This window comes from Dipodomys ordii, unplaced genomic scaffold (genome assembly GCF_000151885.1).
Source record: "Dipodomys ordii isolate 6190 unplaced genomic scaffold, Dord_2.0 Scaffold7, whole genome shotgun sequence".
NCBI classification, from domain to species: domain Eukaryota; kingdom Metazoa; phylum Chordata; class Mammalia; order Rodentia; family Heteromyidae; genus Dipodomys; species Dipodomys ordii.
Genome location: NW_012267223.1, coordinates 17,308,552 through 17,330,107, shown reverse-complemented (window position 1 = coordinate 17,330,107; position 21,556 = coordinate 17,308,552).

Sequence of the window (21,556 nt, the reverse complement as noted above, 5' to 3'; positions counted from 1 at the left end):
CCGGACCAAAAAAAAAAAAGAATCACTCCCCAGCAGCCCAGGGCTGGTGGAAGGAGGGAGGTGAAGATTTTGAGCTGTGGCATGCAAAGAATCCTAGGGCAGAGGTTGTTGATATTCTATACACCTTTTCAGAAGAGGCTGGAATAAACAGTAAAACTATTTTTGTGGGCAGGAAGGTCACAGAAAAGCAGAGAAATAAGTGCTCACAGAGCCAGTGATTTAGCTAAACCTTGCTACTGTGGACAGTGGAATGCATTCCATCCTCAGTACAGGGGCTGAGTGGGGGAGGTTGGTTTGGGCTCTAAGACAGATGTGCCCTAGGCTGTAGCATTAGAACATTGCTTGGAGAGGGGTGCTCCCACACTGCATCCACAGAATTTACAATCAACATCTAGGTTTCTGCTACCACCCCAGAGGAAGTGGTAAGCTCAGAGGTGAGAAGCAGAGACTGGGGTGGAGAGCAATAGGTCCCCACAGTGTTCCAGAGCCTCTGTGTTCACCCTTGCCTATGCTTGGCTAAGCTCTTCCACCTAAACCCAACTGCAAGACAGTTTTTGGTATGCAGGAGATTCCCTGCATACAGATGGTAGCTAATCCCACAGCCCCACTGAATCTTTGCTTGGACTGATGTGACTTCTGGGGTTGGAGGGTCTTGATGAATTATACTGTAGCATGATCTCAGTTTGTTTTTTGGGGGGGTGGCTAGGACTTACACTCAGGGCCTACCTTAGCTGTTTTGCTTGAGCCACAGCCACACTTCCAGCTTTTTACTGGTTAATTGGAGGTTAGAGTCTCACAGACTTTCTTGCCGGAGGTTGCCTTTGAACGGTGCTCCTCAGATCTCAGCCTCCTGATCTCCCCTGTTCTGAATCACAAGAGGGACTGGAAAGAAAGCAGGCGGAGAATCAAGTATCAGCATTTTCCTGGTCACCGCTGGGGGACAGCACAGCTTAGCTGAGCAATGACAAGTTTCCTATGCTGGTTAGGCAGTGCTGGGCAAACAGCGCTCCTCAGCCAGGACAGAACCTGACCCTGCAGACACAGGACCTAGAGGAGCTCAGTCAGAGGCAGCTTCCCACCGGCACTCAGCACCCACAGGAAGGCATGAGAGGACTTGCCTCGCTCCTCCCTGAAACCCAGATGAGTCCCACTCACCATGGGGGAAGGAGGTGTCTGGGCGTTGGTTTGACAAAGCTCCTTTCCTAGGAAGCATGACCATACTCCTGCCTGATGAGAGTAAGGTCCTCTGCTACCTCCCCTGGCCAAACAAAGGATCGAGTCTAAAGTCCAAAGTGGCAAGAGTTAACTCTGAATTTCTCAACTTCTGTCCATTACTGGCACTGGGGACCAAATAGTTCTTTGTTGTGCTTTTCACTGGGTTTATGGGGCAAGACCTCCATCTTCTACCAGTGCAATGCCTGCAGCCCCCACACTACACACCAGTCACAATAACCAACCCCCACCCCCCAACACACACACACACAATTCCCACTCTCTCCTGTTGGGCCACACAACTCTGGTTAGAATAGCCATGTTAACCAATCCCAGTATCAAAGAAGAACTCTCCTTCCCTGGAGGCAGCCCCTTCCAGAGCTTATGGGAAGAAAGGGTCAGAGAAGAAGAAAAAAGAACCAAAGAAGTTCTCCCCAGTCCCTAGCAGTGGTGAGAGCTAGTGGCAATATGGAAGTTCACCACTAGGGAGCAGTGTAGTGTATGTGCAAACCAAAGACGCCTCATAGGACCTGTGCCTAGAAAGGGACTGGGGTAAGCCAGGCGCTGGTGGCTCACGCCTGTCATCCTAGCTACTCAGGAGGCTGAGATATAAGGATCACGGTTCAAAGCCAGACGAGGCAGGAAAGTCCATGAGACTCTTATCTCCAATAAACCCCCAGAAAACCGGAAGTGGCATTGTGGCTCAAGTGGTAGAGTGCTAGCTTTGAGCTGAAGAGCTGAGGGACAGTGCTCAGGCTCAGAGTTCAAGCCCCACAGCCAACATTTAAAAAGAAAGAAAGAAAGAAAGAAAGAAAGAAAGAAAGAAAGAAAGAAAGAAAGAAAGAAAGAAAGAAAGAAAGAAAGAAAGAAAGAAAGAAAGTGGACAGGGGTAGAGACTGGGAAAGGAAAGATGGAGTAAAGAGAAGTAGTAATTACTGAAAGGGGCCTTCCATGGACTAGTCCTGAACAGTGCCATGAACTAAGGCATATGATTAACTCAAATTACAGCACATCAAGTGCATAAATGGGAGGAAGAGGGGATGAAAGCAAGGGAGGGAGAAGGAGGGAAGAAAGCCAAGCATCCATGTTCAGCCTGCCCAGGAGGGAAGGAGTGGGAGGTGCCCAGGAGCCCCCCAGTCTGAACTAGAGGGGCACAGTCCTGGAGTCACTCAAGGGGGGCTCTCAGAACCTTCTTCACACATTTATGAAAATGGGGACACACTGAGAGACTGTATAAGGGAACATTTCCCAAAATGGTTCCAGATTTGAAGGCCACCAGTTTGACACCTTTGATACTGGATTCAAGTCCAAAGACTTAAATGGGGCCTTGACTTTGCATCCAGCTGGGCATGAATCATCCAACAGATGGTGGGGGCACATTTAGAAAGGAGCACAGTGAGCCCTCAGAGCAGGAGAGGTCCCTAAGACAGGCCCCGCCAAGCTGAGCTGCCATTCTCTGTAGAGAGTGGGCTGAGCAACCAGGGAATTTGTGGGTTCTGTTCTTTCTGGCTTCAGGGAACAGCTGTAACTCCACAAATTCAAGTAATTGAGAGGGAGGCAGAAACTGTGGGAAGAGGAAAGCAGATGCTCCAGTCTGGCTCAGCCTGAGTCACATGTCCATCCTGCAACAGAAGCTGGAGGGCCCTGTGATTGGCAGCAACCTCCCAGGACGGCAGGAAGTGGCTGCACTTGTTCCAAACACACAGGAGCTGTTATCAAAGAAGGCTGAGGAGTTCACAAAGCCAGCAACAAGGGTCCCCCAAGGATGTGGGACCCAGCTGCAAGAGAGGGACAATCCTCTTTCTTGCTCTGTAACAAAACAGATACAGCTGGGCACTGGTGGCTCACACCTGTAATCCTAGCTACTCAGGAGGCTGAGATCTGAGGATTGTGGTTCAAAGCCAGCCCAGGCAGAACAGTTTGTGAGACTCTTATCTTCAATTAACAACCAGAAAACCAGAAGTAGCACTGTGGTAGAGCACTAGCCTTGAGCAAAAGTGCCCTGGCCCTGAGTTCAAGCCCAATGACTGACAAAAACAACAACAACAAAAACTAATAACCTTTGGTTATTGCAATTTCCTTTCTGGGCTGGATTTTGGTCACTTGCATTCCAAAGAACCCTGGTTACTCTAGAAGCATTATGGAGAGTGGCTGGAGCAGGGGGGACAGTTTGCATTTCATTTTAGTATTCGCGTGCTTTGCCATATGACTTTTTAAGAATTTAAATTTTTTCGTTTGTTTGTTTAGAGACAGATTGTCCTCTAACTTGCTGGGTATCCCAGGTTGTTCTCAAAGTCTCGTTTGTCCTGCTTCTGCCTCAGTGTGCTAGGATTACAGATATGTACCACTATATTAGATCTAAGAATTGTAAACTATAAGCCTAGCTACTCAGGAGAATGAGATCTGAGGATCATGGTTCAAAGCCAGCCCCAGGCAAGTAAGTCCAAGAAACTCTTATTTCTAATTAACCAAGAAAAAAGCTGGGAGTGGAGCTGTGTTTCAAGGGATAGAGTGCAAGCCTGGTCCTGAGTTCAAGCCCCAGTACCAATATTCACACACACACACACACACACACACACACACACACACACACACACACGCAAATTCTAAACTATTTTAACACGTTTTTTGTTTTTCTTCAAAATTCTATTTTATTTTATTTGCAATGTGCATTTAGAGCTATGCTGTTGGTAGTTTAACATATTTTCTCTCTCCCACACAAAACTTTTGAATTACTTATAGGTGAATGTGACTTCTCTAAAGAGTTGAGTGTGAGGCTGGGAAGTTGGCTCAGTGGTAGAGTGCTTGCCTTGCATGCATGAGGCCCTGGGTTCGATTCCTCAGTACCACATAAGCTAAAAATAGCCGGAAGTGGCGCTGTGGCTCAAGTGGTAGGGCTGCAGCCTTGAGCTGAAGAGCTGAGGGACAGCGTCCAGGCCCAGAGTTCAGGCCACACAACCGACCAAAAAAAACATACAAAAAAAAAAGAGTTGAGTATATTTTGGGGTGTGCATGACAGCCTGACAGCAGGAAGGAGAGAGGTCCTTGTCACTCAAACAATTCACCCAGGAAACAGTGTGCTTCATACAAGGAACTCACTTCTTTAATCACGTCTGTAATTTCATTATAGCTTCAAGCACTTGTCTGAAAAAGCCCTTTTTTTTTTTCATGGATGGATGACAACACTTTAAGAAGTAGTATACTTCACAAGAGTTAATAACAAAAAACACAGTGTCAAAGCCCGACATAAATATAATTAAAAAAAATCACAACCGACTTCCTGTTGGTTGCCGAAGCAGACATTAAACAAGTCTTATCTTCAGTAGTACATTCAGAGCTCCCTGTCATAGAAAATTAGCTTTAAATGATCACTCAGAGAAGAAACATGAACAGCTCTAGTGCCATTGTTTATTGATGTGACTTATGTTATGTCCTAGTGGAATGACAAAAATGTGCCAATAAATTAGTTCAAGACATGAGGCAAAATTAAATATTAATGAAGAGCTCAAACAAGCACCAGTTACACTGCCATATAGTCTTGTAAATATTGCTCTAAGTAATCCTGCCCTGTATACAGGTAGCGCTGTAGACCAAGAAAAGAATCATTCATTTATACAGAAATATTTTTTAACCAATTAATTTTTTAATTTACACATTGAATTTTCTGGTTTTTACAAAAGCAATAAAACTGTTCATGTTTGTACTTGGATCGTGGATAACCTTTATTTATTATTTTTTTTGTCCAAGATTGGGACTTGAACTCAGTATCTGACTCTTTTACTTGCACCTCTAACCCCATGGATAAGCTCTTATGTTGAAAGTGACAGAAAGCCCAATGCACACAACTTCAACAAGAAAGAGAACTTCCCTGAATGCTTTAAATGTAACTTAAGGGCTGGGAAGGTGGCTTAGGGGTAGAGTGCTTGCCTAGCATGCATGAAGCCCTGGGTTTGATTCCATAGTAACAGAAAAAGCCAGAAGTGGCACTGTGACTCAGTGGTAGAGTGCTAGCCTTAATCAAAAGAAGCTCAGGGACAGTGCCCAGGCCATGAATTCAAGCCCTAGGACCGGCAAAAAAAAAAAAAAGTGGCTTAAATGCTTGCGTGTTTTTTTTGTTTTTGTTTTGTCAGTCGTGGGCCTGAACTCTGGGCCTGGGCGCTGTCCCTCAGCTCTTCAGCTCAAGGCTAGCGCTCTACCACTTAAGCCACAGTGCCACTTCCGGCTTTATTTGCTTACGTGGTGCTAAGGAATTGAACATAGGATCTCATATATGTGAGGTAAGCACTCTACCACTGAGCCATCTTCCTAGCCCAAGTGCTTGCTTAATGGAAAGGTTTCATCAATCAATTCAAAAGATGGCACCAAGAATCTGATATCTTTTTACCTTTCTCTTAGTATCTAAAGATATAGATTTATATACTATGAGCCCCCTTCCTTCTCCTACCCCTATGGCTCAGACACAGCTGAGTCTGCAGGCATACATTTTATGTTTATAAATGCCCATATTTCATTATTATTATCCTCTGCTGGGGCCTCCCAAACACTGGGCCAGCGGCTCACACCTATAATCCTACTCAGGAGGCTGAGATCTGAGGATCATGGTTCAAAGATAAACCTGAAAGACCCAGGAAAACAAGTCTGAGACTCTTATCTCCAGTTAATCAGCAAAATACCTGAAGTCGAGAAATGATTCAAGTAGTAGAGTACCAAACCATAAGCATAAAAGCTGAACCAGAGGCCCTGAGTTCAAGCCTAAGCCCTTGTGTTTGTGTGTGTGTGTGACACACAATAAAATAAAATAATAAAATTTTTAAAAATTAAAGGGGGGGGCTGGGAAGGTGGCTCAGTGGTAGAGTGCTTGCCTCGCATGCATGAGGCCCTGGGTTTGATTCCTTAGCACCACATAAGCAAAAAGAAAAAAAAGCTGGAAGCGGCGCTGTGGCTCAAGTGGTAGAGCACTAACTTTGAGCTGAAGAGCTGATGGACAGCGCCCAGGCCCAGAGTTCAGGCCCCATGACTGGACCCAAAAAAAAAAAAAAATTAAAGGATTAGGGGCTGGGAAGGTGGCTCAGTGGTAGAGTGCTTGCCTCGAATGCATGTGGCCCTGGGTTCAATTCCTCAGCATCACATAAGCAGAAAAAGCTGGAAGTGGTGCTGTGGCTCAAGTGGTAGAGCTAGCCTTGAGCTGCAGAGCTGAGGGACAGCGCCCAGGCCCAGAGTTCACACCCCACAACTGAAAAAAAAAAGGATTAAAATCCAGGGAGGCCACTATAAGTCTTGGAGTCCAAAAGCTCAAGAACCAAGAATTTCAACATCCAAGGATAAGAGATGGACATCTCAGCTCAAGAAAAGAGAGTCTCTATTCTTTCCTTCCTTTTTTCTTCCTTTTTTTCTGTCAGTTGTGAGGCTTGAACTCAGGGCCTGGGTGCTGTCCCTGAGCTTTTTTGCTCAAGGCTAGCACTCTACCACTTGAGCCACAGTGCCACTTCTTATTTTCTGATAGTTAATTGGAGATCAGAGTCTCAAGGACTTTCTTGCCCAACCTGGCTTCAAAGGGTGATCCTCAGATCTCATGCTCCTGAGATTACAGGTGTGAGGATTACAGGTGGGAGCCACTGATGCCCAGCTTCGTCTCCATTCTTCCTCTGCCTTACTGTTCTCTATTTGGTCTTCTGTGGACAGGGTAATGTTCCCCTACCTCTTTAAGGGCCAATCTTCTTAGTCTATGGATTCAAATGCTCATTTCTTCTAGGAACATCCTCAAAGACATACCATAAAAACCATATGTTCTCTGAGCATTTCTTTTAGCCAGGTCAAGTTGAATTAACCATCACTGAGTGATCATGTGACCAGAGCTCCCCTCATGAGCTGGGTATATCAGATATACCAAGCTATGAAGCTAGGCCCAACAGTTACCCATGATCCAGTTACGCTGGCACCTCCCACACTGAACCAAGCAAAGCCAACAGGCTCAAGGCAGTTGGACGAGCCCGCATCCAAGCTCCAATGTTGAGTCATGCTTCTCCCTGAGGTCATATCTGCCTACAACCACCTTGGAATAAAGAGTGGGGGGAGCCAGGCACCGGTGGCTCATGCTTATAATCCTAGCTACTCAGGAGGCTGAGATTTGAGGATCATGGTTCAAAGCCAGCCTGGGCAGGAAAGTCCATGAAACTCTCATCTCCAATAAACCACCAGAAAACAGGAAGTGGCGCTGTGGCTCAGGTGGTAGAGCACTAGCCTTGAGCTGAAGAGCTGAGGGACAGTGCCCAGGCCCAGAGTTCAAGCCCCACAACTGACAAAAAAAAAAAAAAAAAGAATGGGGAGACTTCAACCCAGTAGACAGGAAAAAAAGGGTTGAGTTTCTGTATGAGTCAGCTGGGTAGATGGGTAAAGTCACAGATGGACTTCTGCTGCTTCATAGCTGTGCGCTGGCTGACCCTGGAGGAACAGAGAGAAGAAACTCACCATGGGCAGAGCATGTACTCTACTTGATCATCCTCTATATGCAGAAAAGGCCTGTGCATGGAGCTCATGCCTGTAACCCTAGCTACTTAAGAGGCTAAGATCTGAGGATCATGGTTCTAAATTAGCCTGGGTAGGAAAATCTGTGAGACTCTTATCTCCAATTAACTGGAAGTAGAGCTGTGGCTCAAGTGGTAGAATATTCTAGCCTTGAGCAAAAAGACTCAGAGATAGCACCTAGGCCCTGAGTTCAAGCCTCAGGATCAGCATACACATACACACACACACACACACACACACACACACACTGTGCATGGACTCAGAAGTGGCCAACACACACACACACAATGTGCATGGACTCAGAAGTGGCCAATGGCTTGGCAGGAACCTGGGATTACAGGTATGTACCACCACACCTAGCTTGAAGTTCAATTATTTACTTATTTACTTACTTCTTTAATGGTACTGGGCATTGAACCCAGGGCCTTAGAGATTAGTCAAGTATTCTACCTCTTGAGTTACAGCTGCCCTAAGCCCTGGAAGGGAAATATTTGTATCTCCTGTTAATGTGACCAATAAGGACCACCCAGGAGTTGGAGTGATGCCAATCCCACCCAGGCCTGAAAGAAACAGAGAAACAAGTCTTGGCAGAAGCACAAAGTGTACTAGGAGGCAGAAACAGCAGATGTCTAAGACAATGACAAATTCAATAAGGAGCCAAGAAAAATGTCCCCAGATTCTGTTGGATCTGTGAGATCATTTGGTCCAGTCTCTCACCAAAGAAGTACCTACCCAACCTCCACGCAAACACTTTCAAAACAGGATGCTCATTATCTCCAGGATGACCCATGTCCTTTATTTAGGACATCATCACTGTGCAAACTGGGGGGGGGTCTCCCTTTCCGCCGTGGGGGAAGTGCTCCTACCCTTCCCCCACCCTGGGCTCCACGCCAAGCCAGGATATAGAAGGACCTGCTTTGGTAAGATGAAGACAGATGCTTTGTTGGAGTTTTCTAGTGAAGTTTACACTGCAAGAAACAATCCACTTTAGAAAAAGAAAGAATGGTCCGCCTGGCAAATGTTTTCCTCAGAGGGGACTAAAAACCTTCCCCATTACGTATCACTACCTTTACCTGTGCTGACAGAAAAAGCAGAAAGAACCATCTGGCCTTGAGCCTGGGAAAGGAAAGCACATGGGTAAAATGACCCAGGAGCTGGGTGGGGATGGAACAGGAGAGATTTCCACTGTCCACAGAGTCAAACCAATGGAAAAAGGGTGACGTTTTCTCTACAATTTTAAAGTTTGGACTGTAGGGTCTATAGATTGTGGGGTTGTTTTTGTTTTTGTCTAACAAGAATTTTACCAGCAGGGTGCTGGCGGCTCATGTCAGTAATCCTAGCTACTCAAGAGGCCAAAGCCAGCCTAGCCAGGACAGTTCATGAGACACTTATCTCTAATTAATCAATTAAAAAGCTAGAAGTGTGGCTCAAGTGATAGAGCACTAGCCTTAAGTAGAAAAAGCCAAGTGAGAGTGCAAGGCCCTGAGTTCAAACTCCAGTACTGGCACATGCACGTGCGTGTGTGTGCGCGCGCGCACACACGCACACACACACACACACACACACACACACACGGACATTTTTCCTTCCTACCTAGCTTTTCAGATGGAGATGGGGGCAGTGCTATACTGACCTTTAGCTGAAACCACCACTAAGTGCATTTGCATAAAGACCAGTTGTCTGTGGATGGAGACACACTGAGATGCAGACCAGGATGATCATCTCCAGGGAGTTGTCAGGCCCAGTCCTCAGGTGGTGCCAAAGTAAATCTGGTCTTCACCTGTGCATCCGAACACAAGGGGCATAATGCCAATTATTCCTACTCCTGCCAGCCTGGCAAGGCCCTCAGGTGGGAATTTAAAAATACTTCTCACCAGCCTTACAGGACTTTGGTTGACTATTTTCACAGTAAACATGTGAATCACAGTGCAGCCTCAGGCCTGGCACTGACTTCCCCCAGCCTGAGACTGACAAGCACCCCGCGGTGGGCAGATGCAGTCAGCTGAAATTGTGAAACCACAGCACACAAGGGAAAGACTGCTCTCCCAGAAGGAGAGATTTATTTTGTTGCCTAATACTTAAACATTTTAATATGCTTCCCAATAAGTCATCTGGTTCAGAAAAGAACATGTAACAAATACATGCAATAAAGCTCTTTTTTTTTTTCTTTTTGTCGGTTGTGGGGCTTAGAACTCTGGGCCTGGGGGCCGTCCCTGAGCTCTTCAGCTCAAGGCAAGCGCTCTACCACTTGAGCCACAGGGCCACTTCCTGTTTTCTGGTGGTTAATTGGAGATAAGAGTCTCATGGACTTTCCTGCCTGGGCTGGCTTTGAACTGTGATCCTCAGATCTCAGCCTCCTGAGTAGCTAGGATTACAGGTGTGAGCCACCAGCGCCCGTCTCTCTCTCTCTCTCTCTCTCTCTCTCTCTCTCTCTCTCTCTCTCTCTCTTGCTGTCTAATATTGGAGAACATATAGTTTTGTTTTTTTGCCAATCCTAGGGCTTGAACTCAGGGCCTGGGCACTGTTGCTGAGTTGCTTTTGCTCAAGACTAGCACTCTATCACTTGCGCCACAGAGCCAGTTCCGGCTTTTATCTGCTGATGTGGTACTGAGGAATTGAAACCAGGGCTTCATGCATGCTAGGCAAGCACTCTACCACTAAAGCCACATTCCCAGCTCCTATACAGTTTTTATTAAACATCTGCTTCTCTCTCTCTCCACTTAGTAAGTGTTTAAAGAAGGCTGATTGGCTGAAGGGGCACTCATATCTCTCAGTTCCCTGGCCTTGGCTTCAGCAGCCTCAGAAAGTAAACAAGCCCTAAGCCACAAAGCCAGGCAGCACCTGAGGCTACTCAGCAGCCATCTCCCAGTGTCAGCACAGAGCCTCTGGTGCCCAAAGGCAGCCTCCTCACCTCAGCCTCCTTCCTAGATGGTTGCTGCCACTTGCTTCTCAGAGAGGGGCCCAGCATGACTGTTCGCCAATGCTATGGGCCAGCTGGTCCCCACTGGTGCTGCCAGAGCCCTTAGGCCAAGAAAGCAACTCCATCTATGGAGACCTGGAGGTAGAGAAGCAGAAAAAGAAGAACCCTTCAACAACTCCAGACCCCATCACTGGACTCAGAGGTACAGGGGTATGTCTGGTCTTCAGCTTCAGCTTGGACCCATCTCTATGAAGGTCCTACCCTGTTCCTCAGGCTGGAGTGGGTGACCCCAGCTCCACCCTCGCCTCCCCTTCTGTCTTCTCTCTCACATACTCCTCTTACTGGACGTGTGTTCCTTGCTTGACTGTGTGTATGTGTTGCTCAAACACACATGTACTAATATTGGCTCCATGACATAGGGAGGGGTGTTCATTTTAGTCACCATTATATACTTTGTGACCACAACAGTTTGTAGCAATTCCTGAGAGGATTGAGTTCTGTAGCTGTTTTTTTTTCTTCAGGGCTAGCACTCTACCATTTCTGTTGCTGATTCCTCATCAGTGACCTGGGAAAGCACATCTGGTAGGCAGAAAGGGACCATGCCATGTGGGTATAGACAAAGTTTATTAAAACATCATATACTAGCTGGGTGCAGGTGGCTCACGCCTGTAATCCTAGCTACTCCGGAGGCTGAGATCTGAGGATCATGGTTCAAAGCCAGCCCGGGCAGGAAAGTCTCCGAGAGACTCTTATCTCCAATAAACCACTAGAAAACCAGAAGTGGTGCTGTGGCTCAAGCGCTTTCCTTGAGCTGAAGAGCACAGGGATGGCGCCCAAGCCCAGAGTTCAAGCCCCACGACTGAGAATGAAAATAAAAAATCATATGCTTTCATACAGTATAGGGGCATAGAAAGTAAATCTGTGGTCATGGGACAATCATAGGACAGAAAGTTTTTGGGGAATGCGACAGTAAAAATTAACAACCTTTAATCAGTGAGCAGGAAAAGTTGTCAACAAAGGTGGAGCAGTTCCTTGTGATAGAAGATAATAAGGAGAAAGCAAGGTGCAGGTGGGCTCCATTAAGAACCAGGAAAGAATCTTGAGGCATTGTTCTACAGAATTATTTGGAGGAGCACAAAGGGCACTTTCCCTAAGTCCTCCACCAAGGTCGTGGCCAGGCATCCAGACCTTTGCCCAGAAAGAGCTTCCTCATTCCAGCAGCCTCCAGCTGCAGCTGGGTACCCCGACCTTTGCTAGGGTTATGAAGGAGCATTCTCCTTGTTCACCAGCACACATAAACCTCACACAGCACACGAATCCTTAGGCAGGGTCATGTGCGTCTGTGTCTCCGACACACTTTCAGTTTTTTGAGTGCTTACTTGAAAATAAGTCTTACAGACTTTCCTGCCCCCGTTGGCTTTGAACCACCCACAATCCTCAGATCTCTGCTTCCTGCATAGCCAGGATTACAGATGTGAGCTACTGGTACCTGGCTTATTTATTTATTTTTGTATGCCAGTACTAGAGCTTGAACACAGGGCCCTTAGACCTTGCTTGGTTTTTTTTACTCAAGGCTGGCACTCTACTACTTGAGCCAGCTACTACTTCCAGCTTTTTGGCTGGTTAATTAGAGGTAAGTCTCTTGCGTTTGCCTGAGCTGGCTTCTGACTTTCAATGTTCAGATCTCAGCCTCTTGAGTAGCTAGAATGACAGCCACCTATGCCTGAATAGTTTGTAGTATTTTTTTTAGGTTGAGTAAAGGAAATCATCATGCTTTCTACTATAGCATACAAATCCCAGGCCTTACATAAATCATCTCAGATATATGTAGACCCCAGCCCAGCACTACTATGGGCCAGGCTCAGCTGGGAAACCTGGCCTCATGAGGACACTGATGGTTGCTATGTTTCCATCATGCCCTACCATCCCTCTAGCCTGGTCTACCACATGTGCATAAGTCCCAAAGGCTCCAATTCCCATTCCATCCAACTCCAGGAAGTCTCACCTTCTCAAGTGCTCTTGGGACTCATTGTGGAATGATGACACACTTTCTCAGGCCAGCCTTGTGTCCCCTGCTTCCTCATCCACTGACTACTCAACTGTGGTCCTTCCCAGCATCCTATGGGTGATCCTCCTCATCCCTGGCACTGGCTCAGGCCCTTGCTGGAATTCATCATGATAGTACATGATCAAGTCCTTATTACTCAAAGTAGGAGGGAAAGCACAAGATAGAGAAAACATCTCCACTGCTTCTCTTTGAACATGGTCTTGGCCTGCAAGGCCTCTGAAATCCAACAAGGTATACACACACACACACACACACAAACACACACACATTTGGGGTGAGGAGAAATCCTAGTTAAGAGAATGAGGGAGTCCTCAATTTAATTTCACGGTTCCCACTTGACTCAAAGGCTCTTGGAATCTACTCTGAAAAACACCTGGAGGGGTTTCACAAAAAAGGAAACTCATGGACAAAGTCAGTAAGGATTTGTTTAGCAAGGTAGGAATACATAGAAAGAGGATCACTCCTTGGCGTGCAAGAGGTAGGAGCAAAGAATCTCAAAATGGCAGTCCTCATCTCAGGTGTATTGATGCCCTCTAGACTAAGCTGGGAAATCCAGGTTAAACTTTTCCTAGATAAGTAATGCTTCACCTGGGCAACCTTTAACCAATCTTGCTAAGTCCCCAAGTATGGAGACAATAGGTTGAGGGGATGTCTGGTACTCAAAGCCTGGAGACAATGGATATCACCTTTGTGGGCATTCCTAATTAGTCATCTAGGGAGATTCCAAGTCACATAGCAGCTACAGAAAAGAAGGGCATTGCAGGTCATACATTTAATTCCTTGCTGCTCCAGTTGTCACAGCTCCTGAATCTGGCTTCTTTTATAATTTAAAAATGTTCTAACTCCCCTCATGTTACCTCATCCTATCTATCCTGCTTCAACATGCCACACAGCAAGGAGGAAACCCAGGACCACCCTGGACCTCCCCAGGCAGACACCAAGGGCAGAGAAACTGCCCTGATTATAGGATGAGTCCACACGCCACTCCTTCCTCATTTCCCACAACTCACTCTTGTGCATCAACCTGCAGCCCCTCCCCGTCCAGCCCTCTTTCTATCCCCAGATTGCACCGCACTCAGGTGACTCCAGCTGCAGGACTGACTATGTCCTGGGACACTCCCCCAGGACCTTTCCTGCCTGGCTTCTCTGCCATTACCTCTCATACTGTCACTGAGCACATCACCAAGAGCCACAGAATCCTTCCTTGCCACTTCAGCCTACTTTATTGTCCTCAGATATCACGTGCCATTTGAATTACTAAAAAAATTTCCAGGAGCAACTGGGTGCCAGTGGCTCACACCAGTAATCCTAGCTCAGGAAGCTGAGATCTGATGATCACAGTTCAAAGCCAGCCTGGGCAGAAAAGTCCCCGTAAGACTCTTATCTCCAATAAACTACTCAGAAAAAGCCAAAGTGGTGCCATGGTTCAAGTGGTAGAGTGCTAGCCTTGAGCACAAAGAGGCTCAGAGCCAGTTCTCAGGCCCTGAGTTCAAGCCCCAGGAAAAAATAAAAAATAAAAACAAATCCAGGAGCTAGGAATATAGCTGAGTAGTAAAGTATTTGTCTAAAGTGTATAAGCCCCTGAGTTCAATTCCCAGCATTGCAAAAGAAAAGAAAAAAAAATTGGGGGGGGGTGGTCAGTGTTGGGGCTTGAACTCTGGGCCTGAGCACTGTCCCTGAGCTCTTCAGCTCAAGGCTCCACCACTTGAGCCACAGTGCCACTTCCAGTTTTCTGGTAGTTAACTGGACATAAGAGTCTCACAGACTTTCCTGCCGGGGCTGGCTTCAAACCATGATCTTCAGATCTCAGCCTCCTGAGTATCTAGGATTACAGGCATGAGCCACCGGCAACCAGCTAAGAAAAGAAATTCTAGCGCGCGCGCGCGCACGCACGCACGCACGCACGCACGCACGCACACACACACACACACACACACACACACACCAAAACACATGGAACAGAATACTGAAGTAGGAGAGATATTTTACTTTTCTTTTTATATCCTTTGTTCTTGTTGTGCTGGGTGGGTTTTTTGTTTGTTTTTATCTTTTAGTCAGTCGTGGGGCTTAAACTCAGGGCCTGGGCACTGTCTCTAAGCTTGTTCACTCAAGGTTAGCACTCTACCACTTTGAGCCACAACACCAACTGTGGTTTTCTAGTGGTTAATTGGAGATAAAGAGTTTCACAGGGACTTTTCTGCCCAGGCTGGCTTCAAACTGCAATCCTCAGATCTCAGCTTCTTGAGTAGCTAGGATTACAGGTGTGAGCCACTGGTGTCTGGCTTTAAAAAAAAAATATCATATACAGGGTTGGGACGGTGGCTCAGTGGTAGAGTGCTTGCCTTGCATGCATGAGGCCCTGAATTCGATTCCTCAGCACCACATAAGCAGAAAAAGCTGGAAGTGGCACTGTGACTCAAATGGTTGTTAGCCTTGAGCTAATTCCAGGATTAGCCTTGAGCTGAAAAGCTGAGGGACAGTGCCCAGGCCCAGAGTTCAGGCCCCACGACAAACAAACAAACAAAATCATACACACACACACAAACACACACACATATATATACACACTTATATATACACACTTCCACTTCTGGCTTTTTGGTGGTTAACTGATGTAGCAGTCTCAGCAACTTTTCTGCCCAGGCTGGCTTTGAACTTCAATCCTCAAATTTCAGGCTCCTGAGTAGCTAGGATTACAGGAGTAAGCACCAGAGTCTGGCTTTATTTTATAATTTTAAAACAGGAAGTGGCGCTGTAGCTCAAGTGGTAGAGTGCTCGCCTTGAGTTGAAGAGCTGAGGGACAACGCCCAGGCCCAGAGTTCAAGCCCCACGACCGACAAAAAAAAAACAAACTATAATTTTAAAACAGGTTTAAGTTAGGGAGGAAGTGATAAATAAGGTTCTTACAGGCAAGTGAGAACAAAATAACAAAGAACCTAAATTAAAATGAGCTCAGATTTCTCACAAATATCCAAAGAAGTAAATTTCAATTTTATTTTTATCCTGACTCATCCTTAGAAATACTTTTCTCTATAGCCTATTTATATATTTTCTAAGAAGGATAAAGAACATAAAAGAAACAAAATGTCCCTTTTCCAAGCATCTTTAGATATTCATGATGCAGAACGTGTCCTTACTACACAGGGTGCATGCTAGTATTTTCTACTCTTGTCTGTACCATGTTATGTTTTAAAATTCAGTCCCAATTCATTAAATAGACTAGGTTGTGGCTGCAATTCCACGTACACCAGTCTAGAAAAAACTTGAAAGCCATATTGTTATTCATGTATGAAGACAACAAGAAACCTCAGGTGTGGAAGTTGCTTAAAAATTAATCCCTCCTGAATACTCTAAATCACTTGAAGAGGCAAGCTAGAAAACAAGGGGAAAAATTAGATGCAAGAATGAAAAAAAAAAAAACAAAAAAAAACGCCAAAACCTCAAGAATGAGCTAGAGGGTGGTGAAACACTCCTATAATCCAGGCACTTGAAAATCTGAGGCCTGAGAATAGAGAGTTTGAGGTCAGCCAGGCTACATAGTGAGATTCTGTCTCAAAAAACAAACTTAAGAATGAAAAAAAAAATCCATCTTGAAGCACCTGCTTAAGGTTTAGGAGAATACACCTCCTGTATGTATGTATGTATTTATTTATTTTGCCAGTCCTGGGACTTGAACTCGAGGTTTGGGTTCTATGCTTGAGCTTCTTTTTACTCAAGGCTAGCATTCTAACATTTGAGCCACAGCAACACTTCAGACTTTTTCTGAGTAGTTTATTGGAGATAAGAGTCTCACGGACTTTCCTGTCCAGGCTGGCTTCAAACCACAATCCTCAGTTCGCAGCTTTCTGAGTACCTAGGATTACAGGCATGAGCCACCAGCAGCTATTTCCTTCCTGTATTCTTTTTTTTTTTTGGAGGGGGGTCCAGTCGTGGGGCCTGAACTCTGGGCCTGGGCACTGTCCCTCAGCTCAAGGCTAGGGCTCTACCACTTGAACCACAGTGCCACTTCCAGCTTTTTTTGTTTTTGCTTATGTGGTGCTGAGGAATCAAACCCAGGGCCTCATGCATGCAAGTCAAGCACTCTACCACTGAGCCACCTTCCCAGCCCCCTTCCTCTATTCTTGAAAGAATTGGAATTGTTGGTACCTCCTTGTAATCTCCTGGGAATATCTTTTAAAACTGAGGATGACAAAAAAAAAGTCTACATAATATAAAAAATAAAATCAAGGGCTGGGAAGGTGGCTCAGTGGTAGAGCACTTGCCTTGCATGCTCGAGGCCCTGGGTTCGATTCCTCAGCACCACATAAGCAAAAAGAAAAAAGCCGGAAGTGGCGCTGTGGCTCAAGTGGTAGAGCACTAGCCTTGAGCTGAAGAGCTGAGGGACAGCGCCCAGGCCCAGAGTTCAGGCCCCACGACTGGACCCAAAAAAAAAATTAAAAAAAAAAATCAACAGTGTGAAAGGCCTAAAACTCAGTACCAGTCTTTGGTTGATTTGGTTTTGCTTGTTTGTTTTTTTGTGCCAGTCCTGGGGCTTGAACTCAGGGCCTGGGTGCTGTCCCTGAGTTCAAGGCTAGTGCTCTACCACTTGAACCACAAATCTACTTTTGGCTCTTTGCTAATTAATTGGAGAAAAGTCTCATGGACTTTTCTTCCTTGGGGCTGGCTCTGAACTGCGATCTTCAGATGTCAGCCCCCTGCATACCTAGGGTTATAAGTATGAGCTCCCAGTGCATGATTGTGTGTATGTGTGTGTGTTTTAAGAAAGGGCGTTACTATGTACCTTAGGATGACCTTAAACTTGTAATCCTCCAGCCTCTTCCTCCCAAGTGCTTTGATCACCATACCCAGCCCCTGGCCCAGTGCTAAATATTGACAGAGTGCAACTGAAAAGCCTCAAGCTCTCCTCCAGCAGAGTGGGGACTCTGCTTCTCTAGAGAAGTTTCCCTGGTAAGCAACCTCTATATTAAGGGACCAGGCATCCATCCTGCTTATTCATGGGCAGCAGGCTTGGATTCCCTGCTGGCCTGAAGCCTGAGAAACTATTCAAGTGGGCCCCTCACAACTTCCTGTGGGAACACCATCCTTTTATACTTGCTTCTTCACTCTCTTCTCAAGTGCAAAGCAGTGTGGCTCTGCTTCGTGTGTGGTACATGGTGTCACTGCCCGGGAGGCAGTGAGCATTTGGAACTAATACACTTCTTAAATCTCATGTGCTTACAATCAAGTCTAGTGTCTTTAGCCCTCCCCAGATCCCAGGATAGGAACACCTCTCACAATGGAATGAGGAGAAGGGGATTCAACTATGAGACAATATTAAACAGAGGGCATTAAAGAAATTGTGCCAGTCCTGGTACTGTTGAGAAATGTAATATTTTACCAGTTCAACAGAGGAAAGGAAAGGAGAAAAAAGTAAAAGGACTATGAGCAGACAATATAGAACTATAGTAACAGCCAGGTACCAGTGTCTCCCACCTGTAATCCTAGATAAACAGCCTGAGGTCCAAAGATTGAGGTTCAAATCAAGTCTAAACAGGAAAGTCCAAGAGACTCCCATTTCCAGTTAACTAGCACAAAGTCAGGTTGGGGTTGGGTGGTGTAGCTCATACTTGTAATCCTAGATACTCAGGAGGCTGAGATCAGAGGACTGAGGTTCAAACCAACTTTAAACAGAAAAGTACAAGAGATTCTCTTTCCAATTAACCAGCAGAAACAAAGCTAGAAGTGTGGCTCAAGTGGTAGAGTGCCAGCCAAGCAAAAGTGAGGCCCTAATATAAAACCACATTATTGAAAAAAAAAAGGGGGGGGAGTAATAGCGAGGAAAAGCTGTTGATGTAGATCAGCAGTAGAGTGCTTGCCTGGCATGTGCAGGGTCCTGGGTTCGACCCCAGCAACACACATACATACACACATGTGTGATTGCTGGTAACTAAGAAATAGGATAATTCCTTCACATGAAAAAGGTTTTGTTGGAGCTGAGAAGGTGGCTCAGTGGTAGAGTGCTTGCTTTGCATGCATGAGTCCTTAAGTTCAATTCCTCAGCACCACATAAGCAGAAAACGCTGGAAGTGGCACTGTGGCTCTAGTGGTAGAGCACTCTCCTTGAGCTGAAGAGCTGAGGGACAGTGCCCAGGTCCAGAGTTCAGGCCCTACCACTGGCAAAAAAAGAAAAGAAAAGAAAAAGGATTTGTCACCCAGTGCCAGTGGCTCACACCTGTAATCTTAGCTACTCAGGAGGCTGAGATCTGAGGATTGACATTCAAAGCCAGCCTAGGCAGGAAAGTCCATGAAACTCTTATCTCCAATTAACCACCAGAAAACCGGAAGTGATGCTGTGGCTCATGTGGTAGAGTGCTAGCCTTAAATTGAAGAGCTCAGGGACAGTGCCCAGGCCCAAAGTTTAAGCCCCACAACAGACAAAAACAAAAACAAAAATTTAGAGGCTGGGAATGTGGCTTAGTTGTAGAGTGCTTGCCTACCATGGGTATGAAGCCCTGGGTTCAATTCCTCAGTTTCACATAAATAGAAAAAGCTAGAAATGGCACTGTGGCTCAGGTGGTAGAGTACTAACTAGCCTTGAGCAAAAGAAGCTCAGCGACAGTGCCCAGACCCTGAGTTCAAACCCCATGACTGGAAAAAAAAAAAAAAAAGTTTTTTTTTTAGAGTAGTCTTAAAAAGCCAAAGTACAATGGTAAGTTCAAAGGAACTTTAAACTTTAGATTTAAAAGATTACAATTGATAAGAAAAGACAATTTAATAGCAACAAATTAATTGTGGAGAAGTGATTCTAAGAAAGAGCAAATACAGTCAATAAACCAATTAGCACACGGTGCCCAGCAGAGAACTGCAAATTAAAAAACAATGAGGTCACTTCTCACCTATGAGATTACCAAATTTACAAACAGAATCACACCTGCTGCTGCTGGGGATGCAGAAAAATAAAAACCTCACACATCCTTGACAGAAATGTGAGTATCACAGGACATTCTGGCTCACACCTACCAGCAAAAAAATCCTAGAGACCCATCTCTACAGAAAAACCAGGGCGTGGTGGTGCATGCCTGTCAGCTCAGCTAAAACACAAGGATCAAACTCCAGGCTGGTCGGGGGGGGGGGGGCGGGGGGGGGGGGGGGGGGGGGGGGGGGGGGGAAGTAAGGTATTATCTCAGAAATAACAAAATAAAAAATGGGCTAGTGGTATGGCCCAAGTGGTAGGAAGTCTGCCTAGCAGAGGCAAAGCTGAGTTTAAATCCTTCTCTGTGTGTGTGTGTGTGTGTGTGTGTGTGTGTGAGATGGCATTTTGGAGAAGCAATCTGATAGTATCTATTAAAATTTTTTAAAATACCTTTTCCCCAATAACCCCATTCTCAGAAAAACCACCAAAGAAATAAAAACATCCATCATCACGATAGGCACAAAGGCATGTTTATTATAGGTAGTGGCAAGACCTGGAAACTTACTGAACACCCATTCAAGGCGGGAGTAGAATATTATATGGCCATTTAAAAGAATAAGTTAGGGCTGACAGTGTAACTCAGGGGTATAGTAAAGCATATGGAAAGCCCTTTATTGGATCCTCAGAAATGCATGTGCATGTATGTGCACATGCACGCGCGCGCACACGCGCACACACACACACACTCTGAATGAGTGAGACTTGTTCCCTTACAGGAACATTGTATTTCTACATGTACTTACATTAAAAGAAGAAAGTAAGATGCAGAAACATATATATAATATGACCCAACTTTTAAAAATTAATGGCATCCCCAAAATAAAATAATTAAATGACTCCCTCCAAGAATAAAAATCTGTGAGTGAAAAAGAAAAAGAGAGAAATATTTAGACATACTTTTATATAGAAGCAGAAGCAGAAGAAGAAGAAGCAGAAGAAGAAGAGCTGGGAAGGTGGCTCAGTGGTAGAGCACTTGCCTTGCATGCATGAGGCCCTGGGTTCGATTCCTCAGCACCACATAAGCAAAAAAAAAAAAAAAGCCAGAAGTGGAATTGTGGCTCAAGTGGTAGAGCGCTAGCCTTGAGCTGAAGAGCTGAGGGACAGTGCCCAGGCTCAGAGTTCAGGCCCACGACTGGACCCAAAAAAAAGAAGAAGAAGAGGAGGAGGAGGAGGGGTTGGAGTCAGTAGGTAGAGTGTCAGCCAGTGAGCAAAGCATCAGGTACTGAGTTTGAGTCCAAGTCTTGGAATGACAACAACAAACACACACAAAAAAACCAGGCTAACCCTGGACATCTATAATAGTTCAAAGCCAGCCCAGCCAGATAAACCTGAGAGACTCTTAGCTCCAATTAACCAACAAAAACAAGCTGGGACCAGAGGCACATATGATTCAAGTGGTAAAATGCCAGCCATGAGCAAAAAAGCCAAGCTAGAGCTTCAGGCCCAGATTTCAAGAATCACTACTAATGTATGCACACACACACACAAAGTAAATAAATTTGTCGCTGGTGCCCAAGGTTCATACCTGTCTGTAATCAATCCTAGCTACTCAGGAGGCGGAGATCTGAGGATCACAGCTTGAAGCTAGCAAAGAGGGGCTGAGGAGAAAAGTCCATGAGACTCTTAACTCCCAATAACATACTCAGAAAACAATGGAAGTGGCACTGTGGCTCAAGTGGTAGAGCACTACTGGCCTTGAGCACAAAGAGGCTCAGGGACAGTGCCCAGGCCCCAAGTTCAAGCCCCAGGATTGGCAAAAACAAAAAAACAAAACACAAAAACAGTGCTTGAGCTGTGACCCCCCCATACACACCCATGCAAAATTATGTGTACATAAGAGATGAGGAGAAGGGGCTGGGAAGGTGGCTCAGTGGTAGAG